Source organism: Artibeus jamaicensis, unplaced genomic scaffold (assembly GCF_021234435.1).
Source record: "Artibeus jamaicensis isolate MK-2021 breed Jamaican fruit bat unplaced genomic scaffold, CSHL_Jam_final contig_233, whole genome shotgun sequence".
NCBI lineage: Eukaryota > Metazoa > Chordata > Mammalia > Chiroptera > Phyllostomidae > Artibeus > Artibeus jamaicensis.
In genome coordinates, this window is record NW_026521486.1 from 59,844,622 (window position 1) to 59,851,820 (window position 7,199).

A 7,199-nucleotide genomic window follows, 5' to 3' on the forward strand; every position below is an offset into this window, starting at 1 on the left:
TACCGCTACACTCTTATTTATAATGTTTCCTATACTCTTAAATGGTACTGATTGGCAAGTGATATAGGTACTGATATAATTGTTTTCAATTAGCTGCAAACAAATTCTAATTTTTAATGCATATATTCCTGTTTAACTACTTACTATACTACTTCGGAATTAATCTTCCTACAGAAAGTAACATCCCAAGTGGAAAAGACATTTCAGAGCTTTATCATTTCCTTAAAGATTTTCAAGTATTATAGGTACACAAATGCCTGAAAAACTAATTAAAATTTTGACATTTCATCACCCTTTACTGATTATGGAATAATAATAAAGAGAAGTGAACAAATGTTATTTTATATTTCTCTGCTTAACATAATGCTATACTAAGAACTACTCTGTTTATGAGCTGTTTTCTAGCTTCTTCAAGTGTGGGACACAACTGCAGTTCTATTAGTGAGGAGAACTGAATAATCAGTCTTAGGTAACTGAAAAGAAAAACGAGAAGCACCACAAGATAAGCTGACTTGGCTTTCAAGAACCTACACTGTTGACGTTGAAATGCCAGCTTCAACAATAACAGCAAAACCAAAGATTACAGCAGTAAGCCACCACTTCACCACATATTAAGAATTTTGAAAGAGGCAATGACTTGTTATTCCCTCTTGATTCATTCTGTTTTATCTTCTTCGTGTTTTTCCTGGTGTTTTGTCACAGGTAGTTCAAGGCTTGCTAATTGCATAGGTTCAGCTTTTCTCATGGTTATCTCAATCTTTGCACAGTCATAGATACATAACTTAACTGTACATCATTCACACCCCATAATTTCACATATTGATGAAATTTTTTCTTTCCTTAGAATTCAATGTGCACATTTAATGATGTACTATTTGCTGCTATCTAAGTTCTAGACGTGAATTTTTAGCATATACTCAAATGGAGGATTCACCCCCCTCCCCCATTTGATGCCCTTCATGTCTACATAGAATAACTTTTTCCTATCATCCTTTGCAGTCCACATGTGTTTTCCTGTTGTACAGCCCTCTTGGGCTAAGAATGTATTAAAATCAGAAGTATTTCTTCTACAACAACTCCAGCATTTTATCCCTTAATGCAAAATAGGTCCTCCAGAATAATAGACTTCTAGACTCTGTAGACCCTGGTATGTCTTTGAACACCCTCCATTTTTACATGAAGTACCAATCTTAATTTTATCACTGTCTTCATCTTTATTTTTTCATTCACTGATAATAGTTTAAGTTTATCAAGTTCTTGTTTAAGGGAGGCAGATACTTTTAATTCCAAAATGTCGTTGGTTCATCTGAGCTTGGCCTCTTTATTGCTTCTGCTGGTTTAGGGGCTTGAATGATGTGCTCTTGAAATTTGAGTTTCAATTCAGATGGTTCTTTCTTCTCAGTAGTCTTGACTTCAGGTTTGACCGGCTCAGGTCTTCCTTTTGTGCAGCCTATCATGCTGAAAATATCAGAAAAATTAGTTGTTCTTCTCTTACAGCAAGACCATCCCTTTAATGCATCATGAAAGACTGGAACACCCGGGTGGTATGTGCAAGCATCATTGGAATTGGTCTCGGGATCGAAGCACTGACTTCAGCGCTGGTTGTAGCACAGTAGGGTCAGTTTTTTCTTACCCATACAAGTCAGGCCCACATGCCAGGACTGCAAGTCAGTGTGTTTACAATCCCTCCTTGCAACCACTGGCCTCTGAGTATGCTTTAATATTTTCCACTGTACCTTCAAAATAAACCCAAAATCTGGCCCCTTTTAACCACATCCACTGCCTGCATATCCTAGTCTAGCTTAGTCATCTTTGACTGGCTCATTACAGAAACTTTCTACTTCATCTTTCTGCTCCAGTCCCTATCTCCTTAGGTCTGTTATCCAATGTAATTATTTGAAAATCTACATCAGACCAAGTTGCTCCAATGTCTTTCCATCTTACTTAGAATAAAATCTAAAGTCCTTGCTGTGTTCTGCAAAACTCTATTGTATTAGTTAGTTGCTGCATAACAAATTAACCCCACCCCCCCACCCCAAACTTCTGCCTTTAAACAACAAGAATCATTTCTTATCTCACACAATTTCTGTGGGTCAGGAAGAGTGGACAGGCTTAGCTGCGTTAGTCTGGTTGAGGGTATCTCATGAGTTGAAGGCAAGATGTCAACCAGGACTGCAGTCATCTGAAGCTCACAAGGCTTGCAAGTTGCTGCTGGCTCCTGACAAGAGGCTGCAGCCCCTCGCCATGTGGACCTTTGATTGTCCTCATAACAGGAAAGCTGACTTTCCCCAAAGTGAGTGGTGCAACAGTGAGCAAGGTGGGGCCATCCCAGAGGCTGCCTTTATGATGTCATCCCCCACCACTTCCCTCCTCACTTCAGTTCCCACACTAACTCTGTCCTTTCTCAAACATGTTATCTGCATCCTTGCCTCAGGAATTGCACTAAACTGTTCCAACCGCCAGGATCACTCTTTTATCAAATAGCCATGTGGCTCTTTCCCTCACTTTATTCATGGCTTTGCTCACATGATCACTCCTACATTTAAAAAAAGCCTCACTCCCAGTTCATGCTGTTTAGCCCCTAACTTGCTTTATTTTTCTTCACTAAACCTCTCACCATTCAACATATTATATATTTATTCACTACTTATCTGTCTCTCCCTCTGAGAATAAGGAACTGGGTCACAAATGTATTCTTAGTGCCTAGAATACAGCCTGCATTTAATAGGTAATCACTAGGTATTTTTTGAATGAATGAATGAATAATTAATTCTATACAACAACCAAATACATTGCTAATTATGGGTTGGCCAAAAAGTCTTTTTAGTTTTTTTCATAAAATAAAACATTTTTCATTTTCACCAATAATTTAATTGATTTGGATAATTTGTGTGGCCATCTCCCGTGTGCCATAACATTAATTGATTTGATTGCTATCAACTTCAAGTGGTCTACCTGTCTGTGGAGCATCATCCAGAGAGAAAGCTCCAGCATGAAACTTCACAAACCACTTTTGACACCTTTGACCAGTCACAGCACCTTCTGCATACACTGTACAGACCTTTTTTTACTTTTTAGTTGCAGTTTTACCTTTCTTGAAATAACAAAGCATATTATGCTGAAACTATTGCTTATTTTCTTTCATCTTCAATATTAAGTGTCTGTACAAAAACTTACCAATTTTGATAAGTTTTTTTTAAAGTGCACACTGGTATGACAGCTGTCATAATACTATCGAACAAAATTGTTTGAAATGAAGGTAAGGACAACTAAGTGCTACTAGAGCCACCTTATAGGAAAAAACCAAATTAACTTTTTGGCTGACCCAATATATATTATCAGAAAGAGAATTTTAAAATTTATCCTAGGCCCAGGCATCATAAATACTTTTCAACTGAATAATATTGATAAAAATAACTTCTATCAAATCACTAAGACAGTTAAGAATAAGGAATATTAAGTATAAGCCTATGTAAAAAATGTAATGAAATAAGAATTATGTGGGTGATTTTTGTCTGCGATTATTTATTTTTTATGTAGGAATAGGACTTATAGTTTAAGTGAATTAAAGAAGATTTAGGGAATTATTTACAATGTAACAATAAAAAATTAGAAAATTTAGGAGGGACTTCCGTCAAGATGGAGGTGTAGGCGGAAACACTTTGTGTCCTCGCACAACCAAACCTAAAAACAACAAAGTTTTAACAACAGTAAATGCAACCAAACCACACAGAAAATCGACAATATGGAGTCAGAAAACAACCAACCACTCAGCTAAACCGTTGAGAGGGGAGAAGCCAGCAGCAGAAAAGTTTGGAAAGGGAAGATCCCCCGACCCGGGCGGTGCACAGGCAACTGAGGGCAGGGATCCCAGGTGCGGGCTAGCTATGGGCAGACCCACGGAAGAGGCGTGGCTGGCTGTCTGCGGTCAGTCGAGCATTTTTGTGCAGATAAACCAGTGAAGAGGTGAGCATTGAGACCCCTCGAGGCAGAGCGGTGGGCTCACACATTTGTGCTCAGATAAACAGGCAGAGGGCAAGCGGTGAGGCAGACTGGGTGAGCAGAGAGGACCACCATTGCTCCCTCTCTGACCCTGCCCCACATACAACATCACACACCAGCAACCTGGGTAGCACCACCCTGGTGAACATCTAGGGCTCCGCTCCTCATATGTAACAGACACAAACAGATAAAAACATGGCTCAAGAAGAACTCAGAGCCCCAGAGCCAATAAATCTAAGTGACGAAGAAATAGCAAAACTTTCAGATGCACAGTTCAAAACACTGGTGATCAGGATGCTCACAGAACTGGTTGATTTTAGTCACAAATTAGAGGAACATATGAAGGCTAAACTAATTGAAATGAATGGTAATGCACAGGAAACCAATAGTAATGGAAAGGAAACTGGGACTCAAATCAAAGGAGTGGACCAGAAAGAGGGAAAAAATGACCAAACAGAAAAGAATGAAGAAACAAGAATTCAAAAAAATGAGGAGAGCCTTAGGCACCTTCAGGACATCTTTAAACATTCCAACATCCGAATTATAGGGGTACCAGAAGGGGGAAAGGAACAGCCACCAGTGGAAACCTTATTTGAATAAATAATAAAAGAGAATTTCCCCATTCTGGCAAAGGACATAGACTTCCAGGAAATCCAGGAAGCTCAGAGAGTCCCAAAGAAGTTGGACCCAAGAAGGAACACACCAAGGCACATCATTGTTACATTAGCCAAGATTAAAATGGAGAGAATTCTAGAAGCAGCAAGAGCTAAGGGGACAGTCACCTACAAAGGAGTCCCCATCAGACTGCCAGCAGATTTCTCAAAAGAGACCTTACAGGCAAGAAGGGGCTGGAAAGAGGTATTCCAAGTCATGAAGTCCAAAGACCTACAACCAAGATTGCTCTATCCAGCAAAGCTTTCATTTAGAATGGAAGGGCAGATACACTTCTTCTCAGATAAGGTCAAATTCAAGGAGTTCATCATCACCAAGCCCTTATGATATGAAATGTTAAAGGGACTTATCTAGGAAAAAGAAGATAAAAAATATGTACGGTAAAATGACAACAAATTCACAACAATTAACAACCACACCTAAAACAAAAACAAAGACAAATTAAGCAAACAACTAGAACAGGAACAGAACTACAAAAATGGAGATCACATGGAGGATCAGCAACAGGGGAGTGGGAGAAGGAGAGAGGAGGAGAAGGTACAGAAAATAAGTAGCATAGACAGTAGATAGAAAATAGATAGGGGGAGGGTAAGAATAGTAGGGAAAATGTAGAATCTAAAGAACTTGAGACATGTGTTCATGAACTAAAGGAGGAATGGTGGGGGAGGGGTGTGCAGGGTGGAGGGGAAGGAAGGGGGGGAATAGAACAAATGTAATGGCATAATCAATAAAATAAAAAATATATTTAAAAGATTAGAAAATTTAGGATTATGTATAATCCTAAATTTTATAGAGCATAGAAGATGCTTAATTCTCTCATATTTTCAGAATGATATTATAAATAATTTTGGTAACTATAATAAAAAATATCTGGGCAGAAAATAAGGACTCCTATGCAAGAGACAAGAGAGCTTAGCATACATCACCTGCATTATCACTAGAGATTTGTTGTCTGAAGAAGTTACAGCATTTGTCTCCTCTAATTAACCTTTGTTGAGTCTCTCAAATTTTATGCAGGAAAGTTTGTTCTATGGAGCCTAAGTGACTTTACAGAGGTCAAAAAGAAAATGTCCCAGGAAATTCTGAAACACTATGGCATCTTTTCATCTCTATGTAGCGAAACTAAACTATTGACTTAGTTGAAGTAATTACATTTTTCTCTCCTATTCTAGCCCTCATCTTAATCTGAAGAGCATTTGAAATGATCTTGAACATTCTGCTGCCCTTGAGAGAGAGCTAACTGAGATGTTTGGAAACCTCTGCTCAGTTTACAAAACATTTGGGGATGTGGGCAACAAGACAGACACATGACCACATACCTATGTGGTCATGTGTCTGTCTTGTTGCCCACATCCCATGATTTTACCTGTTCTTAGTAGAAACTGCTTAGGGCCTATTTGAGGCAGTAAGAAAATAGGAATCTCTTTCCATGAAGCAATTAAATTGAAGTAACTTCCTTGTGTTTCCTTCTAAAAAATGTAGTGTAACTATTTTTGGATACCACTGAAATGAATCCTGAAGAGATAGTCTTTCTCAACATAAAGATCATTGAAGTGGTATTCATCTACACCAGAAACATCTGTTGTATCATCTCAAGAAGTAAAAAACAAGCAAGAAAAAAAAGGGAAAGAGAAAAAGAAAGGAAGGAGGGAGGAAGAAGAGATGAGAGAGAATTTTCATTAATATGAGAAAGTTTTAGTTCAAATGTCTAGTCCATCTTCAGTGGACTTAATTTAAAGTCATTTATGTACTTGAATTTCAAAGGACCTCACCGAAAAGACAGCCACTTCCACACTGTGGGACTTTGCTAAAGATTCCAAAGACATCATTAGAACCCAAATACACGTTTATAATACTCCTAGTTTTTCATTTCGGAGTATCTTTCTTTATGAGTTTTTGAATGCTTTTATAGTCCCTGGTTAAGGCCTTACGAAAAATGTCATCACAAGTGATTGGTGAAACTATGACAATTACAAATAACAGCTTCTTTCTCTGACAGTTACAAATAACAGCTTCTTTCTATCCATGGCATTTTATAAGTAGATAATTTACAATCATTGTTGAATTTTTAATATTATTGTATTCAGAGACTGAATGTGTCACCCCCAAATTCATATGTTGAATCCCTAATCTCCCTTGTGATGATAGTGGGAGGTGGGGCTTTTGGGAAACAGTTAGGTTTTGATGAGGCTGTGAGGGTGGAGCCCCAAAGATGGGATTAGTGTCTGTAAGAAGAGGGAGAATAGCTCTCTGTGGCAGCCTTGGGAGAAAACAGCAAGAAGGCAGTCACCTGCCACCCAGGAAGGGCCCCCACCAGGACCTGGATCTGCCAGCACCTTGATTTTGGATTTTCCAGCCTCCAGAACAGTTAGAAACAAATACTCCTTTGTTGTTTAAGCCACTTAGTCTACAGCATATTTTTATAGCAGCCTAAAATGACTACAACAGTTTTCTTTGGCAGTGCATGTAGAATTATCGAAAAACTCCATGTGTGTCTCCAGATCTCTACCAGAGGCAAGGGTCCA

At 38.6% G+C, this 7,199-nt stretch overlaps 1 pseudogene; it reads right to left on the reverse strand.

The window, feature by feature from the left end:
• Positions 1-655: 655 nt before the first annotated feature.
• On the reverse strand, positions 656-5,833 carry LOC119045531 (cysteine and histidine-rich domain-containing protein 1-like; annotated as a pseudogene).
• Between the last annotated feature and the right edge of the window lie 1,366 nt (positions 5,834-7,199).